At 32.8% G+C, this 17,684-nt stretch overlaps 1 pseudogene; it reads right to left on the bottom strand.

Annotated features, from left to right (window-relative positions):
* Positions 1–3,706: 3,706 nt before the first annotated feature.
* Positions 3,707–13,388, bottom strand: LOC120215605 (annotated as a pseudogene).
* Between the last annotated feature and the right edge of the window lie 4,296 nt (positions 13,389–17,684).

Genomic DNA, 17,684 nt, shown 5'->3' with positions numbered 1-17,684 from the left:
TGTATCTACATGCATTGCATGACTTTATCATGCGTAGAAATGTTGATCATAAATCTTCTTCTAACTTCAAAGTGAACTTGTTCTTTCTTCACTTGATCACTCTAGAATAGAGCCTACCCCAATACTGATATGGCAACTTATCAGTTTAGGCTTGCATCTTCTGGAGAACAATTTGATCATCTTATGCAATCATGTTTTTTCTATCTCTTGTCTTGCTTCTTAATAAAAATCTTAGAAGATTTTTTTTTTCTATTGAATCCTTGTTGCAATCATGTATATTATCTTGATGCTCTTTTTATTCTTGATCCAGTTGCTCAATCAGTGTTGTTTCTTATGACCCTTATACCAACTGAAGTATGAATTGTTTGTCTCTCAAAGTAAGCTCTTCTTGTCTTCATCTTTTTCCCCCACTACAACAAAATTTCTTATTAGTGGCATCTAGGTTATTGTCACTAAAACTTCAATTTATGTCACTAGATGTATTTTGTGATGTAAAAGTTAATGTCACGACGATCGTCACCCTAGGTGTGTCACTAAATGTCAAAAGTGACGATGTATATGTTATCGTCGTGTATTGTTAAATATTTAGTGATACTAATGGATAATGTCACAGTTTAATTTGCATTCAGTGACAATTACTTTTATCACCAAATGATATACATTTTCGTCATTAATAAATCATATCGTCACCAATAACACAATAATTTCATTGTATACGTGACGAAAAGAAAATTGTCACATTGTTAGTAACGTAGTATATCGTCACCTAATAGTAGCATGGATGACATTTATATATAACGTTACTATATAATTAATATTCAATGACAACTTATTATGTCACTAAATTATGTAAAATTTCGTTATTAATGATTTATATCGTCACGGATAATACATTAAAATCAACCTAAAAGAGATATTGTCACATTTTTAGTGACAATATAAATGTTACCTAATAATATTATGAATGACGGTTATGCATAACGTCACTTTATAATTTATATTCTATGATTGTTGGTTATGTCACTAAATTAAATAAGATTTCGTTATTGATAATTTATATTGTCACAAATAATGCATTAAAATCAACTTATATGTGATGAAAGAGATATTGTACCAAAACACAAATAATTTATATTCTATGACATTTTTAATGACAATATATATTAAAATATAATTATTTATACAAATCTAAATAAAAAATAAAATAGTTCACTTATTGAAAAATAATAAGATTTAAACAAATATTTCACTAAATAAATAATAATTTCATTTCTATAAATATAAAAATGTTTAAATGTTTACAGAAAATAAAAATAATATGATAATAATATGACTTGTAGAATATTTCGTTGTAACAATCTCAATCCAAACCTTGAGTCGTTTGTGGTTCTGTTGATATTGAGTTTGTGGTATCATTTGAAGATACAAATTAAAATAATCAACATTAGTTACTACAATTAATATTATATAATAATTTTTATTTGATTAACTATATTGTTTACCTGAAAATTGAAGTGATGGCACTTGAATTTTCAATTGTTGTAGCTGGATCAATTTCTCCATGTGTTTGATTTGGAGCATCAGTAACTTGTTGAGGTTCAGATTCTTGGGTTCGATTTAGTTTACTGGAAACTTTTTGAGTTTCATTTTCTTGTGTTTCAATCCTTTTACGAGATACTTTTCCTAGTGTCATCGTAAAACATATAGAAAACTATTATAAATACTTTCACCAACTTTTCCAATCGATTGCTCTTAGATATTAGAGGGAACTGCAAAGGCACATTAAACCACAACCAAAATCATCAATTATTATAGCACAACTCCTCTCCACTGGCAGAGCATTTTACAACTTAATTCATAAACTCGACAGTTCGGTTACACTGAGAGAATGATTCATTTCCAATACAACTACATTAATAATTATGTTAAATTACAGAATTTTACAAACTTACACTGAAATGATGCTAATAACAATATTTTCAATCAGTTTAAATGGAAAAGTAAATAAATTAACATAAACAAAAAGAATAATATAAATTCAGAATTCACAAACACATGCACCTAAAGGAAGCATAAAAACATAGTAGAGTTTGTGCATACCTTGTGAAGGTAAAATTTTACATCAAAAACATTTATTTATTAAATGAAGAATTATCAATGTGAAAAGGAAACAAGACATGCACGGGTTTTTGAATGAGCTTTCCAATTAGATTTCACAATATCGAATAATAAAAGCAGCAGCGTTTAGCAAAACTTAAAAGAAAAAACTAACAATTATTTTGTAAAAACAGCAGTGTTTAACAAAAAATCAGAAATCAAATAATAAAACTAACCCTAAACCATATGAATTCAACAATATCGAAAAAACATATTTAATAGCGAAGAAAATAAATTTAAAAGAAAACAAACAATTACCTGCAAATTAAAGTTGGAGAAACCTTTGTACTACTGCAATCTGAATCAATACAAAAAATAATTATAAAAATAATAAAACTATAAAGCAAAATTATCTCAATATAGAATATAGTGTAGACACCCGTTTTGTCCGGGATTTTTATATTTTTATTATTTTTTATAATTATTAATTATTAAATATTAATTTAATTTATTATTTTGTTATTTTGTAATCTATTACAAATACTTAATTTAGGTCCAAAACCCAAACTATGTTACAAGATCTATTATTCTCTGACCTAAACCAGCTGGAGGCTCATCTCAAGCCCAATGGTCATAAGCAGCTACATGCAAAGAAAAGAAAAATTGAGGTCGGTTTTTAGCAGTTAAACAACCAGAAAGTGGGGGGTTAACAAGCGTGAAAGGAGGGAGAGTAAAAAACATCATCGACCCGTTTTCTTTTTGGGAGGCAGAAAAAGGGGAGAACAGACACAGAGAGGAATCAACCATCAGAGACTAAGAGCCATCACGAGAGAAACAATAGAGCATACTGAAAATCTTCTCCCGAACATTCAAAACAAAGGCAAATTGTAAGGGGTTCTTTCCCATTTTTTGAAACAACGAAAAATCCTTCATTTGTTTTTACACAACAAAGCACAGAGGGGAGGAGAAAAAAACAGCATTTTCTTGAGTTTTGAGATTTCTCAAACAAAAAAAAAAAACCTCAATCCTTTTCCTTCATCAACAACACAGCAGCTAACACAAAAGAGAGAGCCGTTCTTGCTCGTTGCAACAAAAACAACGCAGCAAAAAAAACACTAGAAACCCATTCGTTTTTTGTCCAAGAACCAAGAGCAGCAGTAATACACAACTTAAAAAGAGTGTTTCACTTTTGAATGAGCAAGCGTAATACCCAAACAGTTGAGAGAAAATCGATTAAAAAGAGAGACTTTACCTTCCCTGTCGGAAAAAGAACGTTGTCACCATCTCCCGGGTCAAAACACCACTGAGTTGAAGGTATTCTCTTCCCTTTTTTTTGGGGTTTAGGAGATGTGGTCTCGTCGGGGTTACGTTAGATTTGAGGTTTTGGAAGTCGGAGGAAAGTGGTTTAGGGGAGATTTGGTCCCTCATCGGAGCCACTAGGTGGCAGTGGCCATGGTGGCCTCCCTGCCAAGAAGGGAGACATTTTTTTTGAAGAGTGATATATTGTTGTATTGCTTGAAATTGCAGGGTCGAAATGCAAATTGAGAGCAGTAACATTGACTTGTCCAACGACTTTTTTAGCTCAAGGAAAAGAAGAATAAAATCCCAGTTATCTAGAACAAATCACTTGGACAGCCAAAGTCTTGGGTGTATTAGGAGGACATGCACCATTTACGTTACCAAATTTTGCTGCCTCCACTAGGATTTTGCAGGTGAATTTCCCCAAGCAGTACTTCTCAACAACTTGGTTCGATGCCGGAGCGGTGCAGTTTCCTTGAACCAACGCGCCACAGCCTCCAAAAGGATCTCCAAAGCTAGCAAATTCGACTGCCGCAATCTTCTTTTGGTCCGGACATGTCAATTTAGCCTTTGGTTTCAAGTCATCCATGAGGGGTCGGACAATTCCAGCTTTGTTCTCGAACAACCTCGGAGATGGCGGGTGGAATTCGCTCACAACACTGCAGATTGTGTCCCTGTTAGCCGTGGATGTGGAGAATTAAAAGAAAGAAAATGGGGAAGTGGATTGTGTAGAGAGTGAACGGCGGCATAGGGTTATTAAAAATGAAGTGTAGGTTTATATTAAATCTAATTAAATTTTATTAAAATACTTCACATGTTGCCGTTTAGGGATAGAATCAGCCCGGTTTTCTTTATTTGGGTTAATCATTGTAAGGGTCCTGTCCATGTTTAAAGTAACAAATTTTGGTCCTCATTTCAAGGCTTTTTCCTTTTTAAATTTGTGAATCTAGCCCCTTAGTTTTTATGGAATTTTATTTTAGTCTTTAGTGCCTTTTTGTTATGTTTTCCTTTCTTGTACATTTAAAATCTTTTTATAATAATGTTCATTTTAGTCATATAGGATAATGGTTATACTTCCATTTTAGTGTTTGTTCTTTTATGACATTTGTATTCTGATCCTTGCCTCTGTCGTGGTTATGATTATGTTCCTAAAGTTAATTCTTTTCGGGGTTATACTTCGATTTTAGTGCTTGTTCAATTAAAAATGTGTTTGGAGGAACAATAATAATCTTAAAAAAAATTCAAAACACATACATGTTTTATAATATTAGTTTTTTTTATATATAAAAGAGTAATATTTTATATTTTAAAATTATTGATATTATATGTATCTAAATATACTAAAATTTTATGGGTATTTCTATGATCAAGTATACATATCTATTTTTTTTCTAAACACTTTGATGTAACAACATGGAAATCATAGAAGTATAATAATATAAAAAATCATCTGGTCATTTATTTTTTACAATTTATTATTTTATGTTTTACTCTAAAAAATCTTTGAATGTGAGATAATCTAATAAAGAATAATGTTAGTAAAATAAAAAAACACAAAAGAAACTCTATAAATTGCATTCTTTAATAAGTTTGTTAGATTATCTTATTTTTTAACATTAAGTGACATGTTTTTATGACGTCTTTTAAAATCGTCATATAAAAATAAGAGATAAAAAAAGTGACAAATAATTTATTTCGTCGTGCTAAAACAATATTTTGTGACAATAATAAAATGTCACTTTTAATGTCTTATAAAATATGACAAATTAAATTGTCACGAATAAAACTTATTAGTGACAAATATGCAACGCCACTTATTCAAATTGAATCGTCATTATAATAAATCGTCACAAATACATGTTTTTCATTGGAGATGATTTTACAACGTCATTATGTTATCTAAATGTCATTAAAAGATTTTCCACCAAAAAATTTGGTGGGAAGATTTTGGCGCCAAACATATAGTGACAAAAATCAATGATCATTTTTAAAATTGTCATAAAAGATATACCATTAATCAATAAATATGACGGAAAAAAAAACGTCACATTATAGTATGTTTTGTGACAATATACGTAACGTCATATAGAAATTGTCATAAATTGAAAATTTTGTTGTAGTGCCCTAACACTCCAAGTGGTGAAGCTCACTTTCAATGTTTTCTTAATCTGAATCTTGTTATCTCAACACCCTAGTCTTCATCTTTATTTGTTGCCCCTCAAAAATAAAATAGTATGACCTACATCTAGCACCACTGATCAACTCGATGTTATCCTCATTGGAAGAGTAGCTTTCATTTCAATCTCTAAAGGAAGAATTGTCTTCTCTTCAATCGAAGAAATTTTCCTACCTCATCCTTCGTTGAGAAAACTACATCCGTCTCTCAGCGAGCAATCATCTCATCTCTCATTGGAAGATTAACGCGCAATTCAATTTCCACTTAAGAGCTATTATGCCTCCCTATCTCCTGCCTCAACCTCTACCGAGAAAAGTACTATATTTACTTCTACTCGTACAATCGAGTCGTCTTCCATTGAAAGACTAACATACAGCTCGGACTCCACTTGAAGACAATTATGCCTCTTTATCCCCTTAAAAAGGGTCCACTTCAGCCCCTATATAAAAAACATGTAAGCTATTTTTTCTAAAACATAAGAAAACTATAGGTTTAAATGACATACCATTAGTGGAAGGCAGAAAACGGAACGAGGAGAAAAAAATAGAAGACAAACTCCACAAAATTAAAGCTGAAAATCATGTATAAACTAGACTCATTTTCTTCAATCGCATTCAACCCATCCTCATCTAATTCTTTAAGCATCAATTATTTTTGAAAACTTTGATATCTTGTCAAGGGTTTATTATCCGGGATCGAACCTGGAACAAATGTGACAAATATAAATACTCACCACTGTACTACAACAAAATTGTTTAAAATTCCTATATAAAATCTAAATTAATGTGAGATGTAATTTGAAACTAATTGAAATAAAATTTTTTAAGGAAGTGAGACATTACTTTTATTATTTAATTAAACGAAGAATGAACAAAATTTGTCACAACATTAATCTCTTTTGTGAGATTTGAGGCTGTGCATTTCGAAGTTGGGTGCGGTACTTGCAACGTAATGAGGCTGAAAGAAAATAAAAGGCTTAGCATATTTGTCGAGAAACCATAGATTTTTTGGAATGTTAGTCCATAACTACACCAGAAACCTATCATTTCTACCCTTAAATCTCCCTTTTCTAGATAAAAACCCACCCAGAACCAAAGCCACCACCAATGTTTGCTTGAATGAAAATCATTCTATATAAGGTGGTCGCCAGTGTATTTTAGCCATGCATATGATTACATGAACGGGTAAATCTGGGTATAAAAAGGTAAAACGATGGAGGTTCCGTGTATGAAGGAAATGTTATTACTTTGGTCGAGAACACAAAGTACCCGTCTTGCTCTCGTGGGTGGGAACCACACCGCCGCCCGATTTTGCACCCGTTAACTTTTCCTCTCCTCAGTCTCCCTCTCTCTTTCTCGTCTACTCTTCTTTCTTCTTTTCCCTTTCATCTTCTAATCTCAACAATTTTTTTCTTTTCTGTTCTGCTTCTCGTACTACAACTGATTGGATTCTTGTTGTTCTCTAGGCCCTTTTCTGTTTGTGTTTTTAAAATCAAGAGTTTCCATCAATGGAAACCAAATTCCATAACAACAAGCGTAAAGCTTGGAAAAATGACATTAATTTGCATTCTTCTGGTACACGTTTGATGGTCAAGGTTCTTCACTCAAGGGTTTTTAAGCTCATTGGTCGGTTCTTGATGGTTTTTGCATTGACCATTGTTTTACTTAACTTTACCATCATCAACGAAACTGTTCTGAAGCCTGAAATTGTCTCTGATGATGATGATGTTGCCGCCACTGATCCTGCTAACACTAGTAGAAAAAACCCCTTTAAGGACGCGCATTGCGCGTCATCTATGGGTGCAGATGACACACATTTGCCTGTCGTTGAAGCCACTGACATGAGTTTAAGATGACGCGCAACTGTGCGTCATAAATTTATGACGCGCATTTATAACACACATTTATGACGCGCATTTATGACGCTCATTGCGCGTCATTGAAGCCCCCGTCATAAATGAAGACAACACACATTTGTGTGTGATAAATTTATGACACGAATTTATGACTTACATTGCGTGTCATTGAAGCATACGTTATTAGAAAAGATGACACACATTCGTGTGTCGTGATTATATGTCGTAAATTATATATATATATATTGTAGATTGACAAATAATCAAACTAAATCACATTTAATGCCTCATAATACTAAATATATATATCATATTATATATAAGCAATCCATTTGCGTACAATATATTAACATTAAGTTATCAAAAATATTGTAATCATATGTCGATACAAAATATCACGGCATAATAAAGTTTTCCACATAAGATACATCAAATAAGATAACGATGTTTAGAGATGCATCGTTATTGGTGATTCTGAAGAGACAACATAAGGATCTGCAATATAACATAGTCCATGAAGGCTCTTACTTGGCCTTTGAGATGTCATAGAATGAAGCAGGTGTCTTCCTGGATTTGATACAAAGTTCCTGGAAACATGAGACGTTTTCTTTATAATTACTTATGCAACCTCGAATATAGAGTTCAAAACATTCTCTTTCAAGGACATAAACTTGTTTATACCTCGATTGCAGAAGCCAAACGTAGAACTGTAGCTTCACCCCATGGACGACCTATTAGTTGTAAACCTATGGGAAGTCCTTGTTTGTCAACCTGGAATAAGCATAAGAAGAAAGAAAATGAGCCACAAGTTCTGACGGTTTTATTACAACAGTTTTGGGTATTCTTTACGGTAGAACATGATCAACTCCACCCTTTTAGCCGGTTTATGTTTCCAGGTCCAGAGAGAACATAAAGTTTAATTAGTTTGGAAAAACAAACCCAAGCTATAGAGTTACCAGGGGTAGTTTGAACTTGACTCAACTATGCAGCAAGCCATAATCGAATCTAACAAAATGTACGATTGAATTTGGGACCTCAAGTAAGAAGAAATGTCTCACACAAATGTCACCTTCACAACCACTCCAGCAAAATAAAATGAGAATATACTTTCCAATCGCTCTAGGAGTATATCTCACACAAATGTCACCTTCACAACCGCTCCAACAAAAGAAAATGAGCATATATTTGAAACTAAAATGATGCATCATTTCCAACCATTTGAGAAACCCTAGTAAGGGAGCTCTATATTCACATTTTTGTTATTAGCAATTTATTACTCAATTGATGAATTCAAATTTTAACTACAAGCTAAACTCTAGTAAGCATGTCCTACAAACATATCTACAATGAAAATAGACAAATCTACTCTATCTTTATTGAAAAATAAACCAAAAATGTTAAAATAAAGACTTCAAAACCTACATCATGCCATTATCTTGAAAGAAAACATGCAAGAACAAATGGTACATGAAGATTATGAATTTAGTAATTGAAAGAAAAAAGAAGGCAAAAGATGATGTACCTCTTCATCATCCTCAAAATCTTCTTCATCAGCATCCTGCATCAGGTTATGAAAAAAATTAAAGGAAGCATAAGATGATCATAAATGGTATAAAACAAAACTGGGGGAAGAATCCAAAGGAAATGAAGTTACATTATTGAAATATGTGAGGGGATTGGGCCATAAATCCTCCTTGATAATCTCTGCTACCTGTAGTGTTTATCAAGTGAAAGCTTAGGCCAGGCGCCAACTCTTTAACAAAATGAGAAAAAAAGAAGGAAAACCTACATTCACACAGCACATGCATAAAGAGTTTACCTCATCATGAATTTCATCCATGTCATCTTCTTGCTGAGCACCAGAAAACCAGGTAAAGAAGCTGCATTCATGTGTAATAAATTTAGTATAATATAGAGATGGTGATTAAGTGAAAGAGGCAAAATCAAATACAAGACAATGTCATAAATGACCTAAGCTTTGCAATACAACAAATTCCTACCATGTTAGAAGTTATAATGCAACTTAATAAACTAAAAGAAACATATAAATGCATACTATTTATAATCACAATACACAATAATACATAATGCATGTGTAATCTTAATTTGTCTGCACTAAAAAAGGAAAACTCTATCCGCCAAGGTTTAGCTCTGCATAACAAAAGGAAGATGACTCATGAAATAACTAAGATTCTTATAAGATGCTAAGCTGAAGTTCAATAAAATTATTGAGAAAAAAAATGAAGTGACTACATTACACAACAGAGAAATTAATCTTAGGTTTTATGTGACTAAAGTCCTCAGGCTGGGGAGAAATTTGATTGACAAATATGATAGAAAACCTTTCTTCAACAAACTGTCGCTTGCTTCCTTTCTTCTCATGGTCAACTCCATTTGGCAAGCCCTTGACATTTAGAAAACTAATTTAACATGATAACCAAAGAAAACAAATAACATGAGTAGACATGACAAGAGAAGAAACCCTCACCATGCCTTCTTTCCACTTGATTTTGGTAGCAGTAATCTTGGTTCCTTCATCAAGGAAGGTAAAGGTCTTCGTAAGGTTTGCATCTTCAAAGTATGGATTGGGATCGAAGTTCTGAAAAATATAACAAAAGCCAGTCAATAAATTGTGATAACTGATTAGACCATGATTAAATGTAAAATGCAACTTCAATTTCCTACAGAATAAGATAAGAAAAGGAAAATAAATAAACTTACAAATGTAATGGAGTAGCCAAATTTCAAATGTTTAAAATCTTCCACTTCAAGTGAGCTAATATACTTAAATATCTATCAAGCAACAAAAGGTTGAAAATAAGAAGAATGAATAAATAAGAAAGAAATTACCTAGAATTACATATCAAGAAAATCCATAACACTGCTTATAAATGAATGAATAAATAAATGGAACTAAAAATAAATTTTGCAAAGTAATATAAGTGCTGAACCAGTTTCAGTTTGGGAAAGAAGTGATATTAAACCTTCTGATCCTCGTCATTCAAAAGTTCACCAAGAGCAGAATGACTCAAGAACTGTACATAAAAGAACAAATCAACTGAAATCCTTCTTCTCAACATGGAGACAGATTTAAGGGGAAAATCCCTAAATTGATAGGAAATAATAGAAGAGCTTACAGATGTTAACCAGAAATCAAGAATCGACTTAATCTTCTCATTCGGCTTATCATATATTAGCTTGCGTATTTCATTATACTTCTACTCCACTTCCAAAACTTTCTCACTCGCCTCCTCATTAATCTACAAAATACCAAAAAAGGAACACCAATAGAAACACCAGATATAACCATTTACCACTTACAAATAAGCTCAAAGCAAATATATGCAAATTAAATCACCTCAGCAATTAGACATGATATTCTAAAGTAACCCCGCTAAACAACGTGTTTAATAACTCTTTAGGTTACAATGAAACAGATAACAAAACAGTGAAAAAAGCTGTAATAGAATAAACCTTGAGGAGGGAATTCAGGTTTAAACATGGGTTTTTCTGGAATCTCAGTTTTCTGCAACATCTACAAAAACTAAACATGAAAATCACCATTAAAATTTTGTTAGATAATAGACTCGTATTTTAAACTGAGGAACAAATATATAAGCAAAACAAAGAGGAAACTTACAAAACAAACAAGAAGAAGAAGAGGGTCGATTAGTCTGTTTAAAATTGTAAATACAACTAAACAGAAAACCAAAAAAAAAAATTGTACTGATATTATAGAACAAGAGAGTGGGATCATTGTGAGGACGAGGCGGAGGGAGAGACGGTGGCGCGGTGGAAGAGACGGAGATCGTCGAGTTCATCAGAGGCGGAAATGGGCGGCAGAGGCTAGGGATTCAAACTCGGGCCTAACAAGAAGAAGAGAATCGGGATGAAAAACAGGAGAGAAAAGGAGAGAATGAAAGGAGTGGAAAAACATTAGGCGGGGGAAGAAGCAGGAAAGGATGAAAATAATGGGGGAAATTAGAATACGACTCCTAAAGATGACACACAATTAAAAAGTATACTCCGTGTTTTGCAAATTTTATGGATTATGACTATTAAATATGACACATTATTGTAAGTCATAAATCGTTCAGATTTAAAAAAACATGACATTTATTTTATGACACACATGTTTTGCAAGTCATAAATTAGCGTGTGTCATCGTTCGTGTGTCATTAATGGTATATTTTCTTGTAGTGTAATCTAGTGTTCCTGCCAATTTTGTTTAATGATTTGAACAATGAAGGTATTCTTAAACCGGGGGAAAAAGGACTATTGTTGAGCGATGAATATGATGGAGAAATAATTCAGGGTTTTTTGTTGTTGACAAAAATTGATATGGAATTCAGCGTTGTAAATGATTCTGAAGAAAAAAAATTGTACCCCTGACGAGTTCATTGTTTTCATCTTCACCAAAAGCTTTCAATCATCATCAGAGTTCATCGACCGTAGCCTCAAAGTGGGTGGCATTGTTGTTGTTCAAGAGCTGGTGAATGGTTTACACATTCATTCAACAATCCGTCTAATTTTAAGATATTTTATTACTGGAAATTCCAGTCGATGAATGTTTTTGTAATGAAAGAGCACAAAAACGTTCGGCCAACCTCAGCCACCAAAAGGCGCCTCTTCGGGTATAATACATCGGAGGCCAAGAAAGCGACATTAAAGAAACTAGAAGATGTTCTTCTCGAACCACCGAGAGCATCCTCGGGTATATCGAAAACCTACCGCAAACGAATATTTACCGGATTTATTGGGGGACACTCTCGAAAGCTACCCTCGCGGGAGAAAGATAGCGGCAGCAGCAGCATCACCAACTAGTTTTACAAGCTCTACCCAACACGAAACCTGGAATTCGAGATGTACAAGATTGAGACACTGAGCAAAGAGGCTTCGAAGAAAAAGGCGGTGCCAGAGACGACGGGGATGTCGGATTGGCTGATGAAGAACGTGAAGGAGGAAGAGTATGTGGTGATGAAGGCGGAGGCGGAGGTGGTTGAAGATATGGTGAAGAGCAAGGCAATTAGATTGGTGGATGAACTGTTTTTGGAATGCAACCCTAAAGGAATTGGTGGAAGAAAGAATATGAGCAAAAGGGCATACTGGGAATGCTTGGCTTTGTATGGCAAGTTAAGGGATGAAGCTGTTGTTGTACATCAAATTGGGTTGATTTTTATTTAATAACCACAAAACAACATGGTTTCAGAGAGACGTTTATTTATTGATTGATTTATAATTTTTTATTATAAAATTAAAAGTTATGGAAACAAAAAATTAATTAATACCCTTTTTATTCTTGGAAATCCAACTTTGTTACTTTGAAATTAATTTTTTTTTTAAAATTATATCGGTTTGGAATTTTTTGGCTGAAATTTAAATTATCCATATTATTACGGTAACTAAATAAAAATTTACTAGAGTTATTGATTAAAGTTTAGGGTAAAATAAACCATTTCTACTTAGTTTTACTCTCTATTATTTTTATTCATTGTACTTTTATTTTTTTTAATTTACTCACTGAACTTTTGAATCGCCCCTTCTTTGATCACTTTGAATTATTTTATTATTATTTTTTGTATGATGTGACTATTTTTTATTTATTATTTAATATAGGAATAATGTAAAATATAAAATAAAAATAGAAGGTGGCCAAACGCCATCGACGGTCGTAGATGGGGTTATTCGATCTAAACCTCATGGGACGGTTCACCTTGAACCCTAAGTCTAAATTTGGTGGTTGTTTCACCACAAATTGTCTCAAAACCCACAAATAACGATTGAAGCATTTCAGCTTCCTCAATTTCGATCTCTAATTCTTAGACTTCAAAGCAAGTTCTGAAAAAATGAAGGTCGGATTCGGACTCAAGGTGTCGAGACAAAGCGACTCATGAAATTTGAGACCGAATTAGCACCATCTATGGTGGTCGACAACAACTGACGGTAGCGTTCAACTACCATATGTTTTTATTTTATATTTTAAATTATTTTATATTCAATAATAATAAAAATATCACGTCATACGAAAATATTATAAAATAATTTAGAGTGATAAAAACAAGAACAATTCGATAGTTCAGTGAATAAATTGGAAAAATTGAAAATACAATGAATAAAATAAGAGAGAGTAAAATTCAAGAAAGAATAGTATAATTTACCCTAAAAATTATTTATAATTTTTTAATATATATATATATATTACGTTTTTACTTGTTTCTTCAAAATTAAGTACAAACACAAAAAAAACCAAAAATATTAAGGTATGATTAAAGAAGAGTTTTGATGAGATGCATTTAATTTTGTCACTCTTTATATGGCTTCCTTGGGTGCTGGAAAAAAAGTTCCTCATATAGGGCTCTCACCAAATTTTTTCTTGAACTAGGGTGTTTTCTACAGTCTCAAGGGAAAGATGCATGGATTACCATGCGATTTTTTTTCATGCCATGCATCTTCCACTTTGTAGAGCAAAAAAAAAAAAAAAGGTTGGTGGAGTGAAGGCATGCAACAATCTTGGAGTCTTCTCGAACTTAATATTCCAAATACCCTAGTCTGGGAAATAATTACTTGAGTGGACTATTTAGAGAATTTTTTTTTTCAAACACAATATTACAACCATTTCCCCTCTTTATATAATAATATATATTAAGTTGGGTAGTGTAAACTATATTATCTATAGAATTATCGTATATTTTGTGGAGTATAACTATAGTCTTATTATATATGATTAATTATTGTCGTAACTACACACATTCATGACTAGTCTTGTGGATAGTAAAAATTTGATCATAATTAGAAAAAGTGAAAACTATTATTTGGTTCACATAGAGCGTCAAGAGATTGTAATACCATTATATGTGAAAATATAATCAGTTTATAATCGAATATTATGAGGATTAGATAAATACTTTGCATCTATAAAATCAATCAAATATGTTTTGAATAAATTAATGAAAAATAACCCCAATATCTTCCGAACGAAATTGAGCTAAATGTTGCTAATAAATTGAAAGAAATTAAAATATCAAATTGTGTATAACTAACAAGTTACAACAATACACCAATAGCATTTAAGCATAATACTTACAAATCAAGAAAAACTTTATCTTTTTTCACAAGATCGGAAGAGATCTAACACCATTTGAGGTGCTCAACAAATGTGCAATATACATATAAAATTGTCTAACCACCTTCATTTTTTATATTATTTGGTGCACAAATAAACCATTCTTAAGATTCTCAAAATGCAATCTAAGATAAAATTTTATCTTTTCAAGGCTTTACGTTCTTTCTTTAAGTATTGTATTGTCAAAAAGATCTTTTCAGGAGTCCCAATAATATTTAAATCACCATTCCACACAATAATTGTGACAAATCTTAATCCAAACTTCTTAATAAAAATACATGAGAAAATATAAACATTTTTATATCCTTCCTTCAATACTCACTAAAAAGGATGTACTAATTAGGGACTAAACTAAGAAAGATTTAAACTTAACGGCATTAAAGTGCTATGACTAAAATGCAACAAATCAATACAAATTCAAATTAAATATATGCTACATTATAGTGAAAAAATTAAAATAAGGGAAAACAATAGGTTTAAATCGAAATAAATTTAAAAAGTAAAGCATCAAAATAAAATAAAAATAGTAACCTAAATGTAAATTCACGCTAATATTTTGGGGACTAAAGCATAATTTTCCAACTTTAAAGAACCTAAAATTCACTAACAACTACAAAACGTACAATTACAAAATCAGAACATAACAACTAAACTCGAAAAGAACATTACTAATGACTAAAATGCAATTTCACGCTTAAAGTATGATGGCATGGACATAATTAACCCAAAAAAATTACTATATGAATTTATCTATTTGTCAATTTTAGGTTAAACTTATTTCTAAACCCAAACCACTCTCTTAACCCTTTGTCGCCCACGATCATCGGCCAATGTTTCACGGCGTCCACCCCTAGCGTAGACATTCGCCAACGACAACCAAAGAGACCAAACAACTCCTAAAATCATAATATTCTCTTTAAACCACGAATCTGGGGCTCAAAAACCCATACTATCCTCATTTCTCCTTGCTCCGACCGCCGCCTCCATGAGAAACGACGACCCTCGCATCGTCGTCGGACTTCAGCGACAATTCGTTCCTCCTCCAACCGCCACTTGAGACGGTCGAACACAACCAAACAGTCTCCAAACATAACCGACACACTCTTGTTCCTAGATAACCTCTTGATCGAGACTCATGGGGAGCTATCACCGTCGTAAGTCAGCTTCTTCACTCTTCGGCCACCACCCGCGGTGGCCGAGAGTTTCAACCCTTCGAGTCCCTGACGACCCTTCCCTATCCTAATTCAAAAATGAAACTTAGACTAACCCCTAAATGGTTAAGAGTTTTAACCTTTCGACTCCCTGACGACCGACGATCGAAGAGACTCGGATGAAGGTTTCCTATGGCTAAGGTTAATGAAATACTCTCTCCCCTTTCATTATTATTGACTTTTATTTTGACGAAAAATCCTTTAGTGGAAACGAAAAAAAAACTTAGAAATCTCTTTATTATTTCTTTGTATCTTCAAAAAAAGAAGATTGGGGAAGAACTTGAAATGCTCTGTTTCTATTACTTGTCTCAAAAAATGGGGCTGAGAGAGGCGATTTGACCTAAATATCACCTATAAACCTAATATGTCCTAAATAACACTGTTTGACCAATATTTCCCTAACTAACACCCTTTCGTCTGAGGTGGTAATAAGGCGCGCTCCCAGTAACGCGCTTTAGCGGGATTTTGACTGATTGGGATGACACGCGGGTAAGGCACATTTTCGAAAATGCCCCTTACATGGATTTCTGCTTAATGGGATGCCACGCGGGTAAGGCGCGTTTCAGGGCGCACTTTCACGGGGTTCGGTGACTCTTGGGTAAGGCGCGTCTCAGGGAACGCACATTCCATTAAAAGTTATTTAATTCCCACCCGTTTTCCCCACCGAATACCCTCCTCCCTCTATATAAACCCCTTCAACCCCCCTCATTCTTCACACCAAAACATTCTTTCTTTCGAATATAACTCAAATTCATCCCTTATTTGAGTTTAAAATTTCTTATTAGTTGGTAAGATTTTTTTTTTAAATTAGAATATTTTTTAAATAGTTGTTATATATTTTTATAAATATTTTTAAAAAATAATATTATATTTTTTATTAAAATAATATTTATATAATTATTATTTATTTAAATATATTAATTAATTATTATTTGTGTTAATTATATTTGTTTGCCTATAGTTATAATGGAAAGCGAAATGCTGATGCGATTAGATGCAAATCATATCTCAAGACATTTTAGTGATATAATAATATTTTTTTTAAATTTATGTTAATGTTTATTATTTTTTTAATTTAAATTTATCATGAATTTATATTAATTTTAAATTTTTGGAATGTTTATTAATAAGGAAATGATCGTACTTTGGAGACATTTATTCGAAACACGAAGATACCGACACCAATACGTATTTTGTCGTATCTGTCTTCCGCCGGGTTCGAGTATATTGCGAAAGTTGTTGGCGGTTGCAAACTCGAACCCACCCTAATTTCTGCATTAGTTGAGAGGTGGAGACTAGGGACACACACATTTCATCTTCCATGTGGAGAGTGTACAATTACATTGGAGGATTTCCCAATGTATTTGGGGCTTCTCGTTGATGGAAATATTATGTGTGGTGTGGTTGATGGTGATTAGCATTCAATATGCATAGAGTATCTTGGAGTTGCTCCTCCAGATTTCAATGGAGGTAGAATATCTTTATCATGGCTAAAAGTCAATTTTGAAGTTTTGAATGAAAATGCTTCTGAGGATGAAGCAAAGGTATGTGCTCAGGCTTATATACTATGAATCATTGGAGGAATATTGATGCCCGAAAAATCTCGCAACCAGGTGCATTGTATGTGGTTGCGTCATCTTATTGATTTTGATAAAGCATAAAGATAAAGTTGGGGCACCACAGTTTTGGCATTTCTCTTTAGAGAAATGTGTCGTGTAACGAATTATAATAAAACTGCTATCGGTGAATGCCTCCTTCTTCTTCAATTATGGGCGTGGTTCCGCATGCCTTTCTTATTCCCGATCGTTAATGAGCCACATGTATTTGCCTTATTATTGAGGTAATTTCGGAACTAAATTTTTATTTAAATATTTTTAATTAAATAGGGTGATATTTTGTTTATATTATATTTCATAGGTGGTA

Source organism: Hibiscus syriacus, unplaced genomic scaffold (assembly GCF_006381635.1).
Source record: "Hibiscus syriacus cultivar Baekdansim isolate YM2019G1 unplaced genomic scaffold, ASM638163v2 tig00110125_pilon, whole genome shotgun sequence".
In the NCBI taxonomy this organism is placed as follows: domain Eukaryota; kingdom Viridiplantae; phylum Streptophyta; class Magnoliopsida; order Malvales; family Malvaceae; genus Hibiscus; species Hibiscus syriacus.
Note: the sequence above shows the minus strand (reverse complement) of the source record. Positions and strands in the feature narration are given on the sequence as shown.